The following is a 1,015-nucleotide window of genomic DNA, read 5'->3' as shown; positions in this document are numbered from 1 at the left end:
CCAGAAAGCGTGGTACTTATTAGCGGCTCCAGGACATTTTGTCATCATGGGACTTCCTGAGTGCTCTGGCAATCCAACAACCAATCAGTATGGACTGGAATAATTAATAATGTGAACTCCTTCCTGCATTTGGGCCCTCTTACTTTTATCAAAGCAGAAGGTAAAAAGTATTCCCTGATCCTCAAAACTGGGAGTGTAATTAAAGGTCATTTAATTCAACTACCATCTGAGACCAAAAGACTGTCCCCAAATCATCCAGGTAGATTGCACCTGGAGCTGGGCTGTTCAAGAAGCCACCTAGCCTTGCAGGATAGACAGCTCAGAGATACTGGGGCTTCCTCCTTCCACAGAGGTTCTTCAGCTCTCACCCTCGTCGATCTAAATCCCTTCCACTTCATTAATTAATTGACTTATTTTATGAAGTCTTCTCAGGTCCATCCTGCTCAGTTGGGGGCGTCTGAGCTTTGCGCCTTCCTTCCCGCTGTTGAGAGCCCTGTGCAGCTAACACTTGTGCATCTCCTACTGCTACCCGCTCCTCGTTGATGTGCACTTATTGAACGCCTGCTGTTGTCAAACGTCAGAAGGTTCTAAGAGGAAACACCAAACAAAACAAGGCAGCTCCGCTCGGGCAGAGAGCCCGGCTGGGGCCCTCCCTCTCCCCCCACCACCCAGGCGCTACCCCGCTCCCCGGGAAGCTCATGCCTCTGGGAAGGAGGGGTTTCGAGCTGGACTTAGGAAGTCTGCCCGGCTTTTCTCAGGCTGGTGAAAGGAACGCATGCCCCGCCGGCAAGGGCGGAGAGGCCGCACGAGTGGGCCATTGCTCCCACGGCCACGAGGGAGGAAGGCGGCCCGCCTGACTCAGCCCTCCCCGGGCTCTGCCCGAGTTTGCTTCGGGCGGGAAGACAGGCCGGACGGAGGGGGAGGAGGAGGGGGCGGCCAGCGAGGCTGAAGGGTGAAGAAGAGCCTGGGAGGCGGGGACAGGAGCCCGGGAAGGGAGCTCGGAGAAGCTGGAGGA

This window comes from Myotis lucifugus, unplaced genomic scaffold (genome assembly GCF_000147115.1).
Source record: "Myotis lucifugus unplaced genomic scaffold, Myoluc2.0 scaffold_255, whole genome shotgun sequence".
Classification (NCBI taxonomy): Eukaryota; Metazoa; Chordata; class Mammalia; order Chiroptera; family Vespertilionidae; genus Myotis; species Myotis lucifugus.
This window is presented reverse-complemented; position numbering follows the sequence as displayed.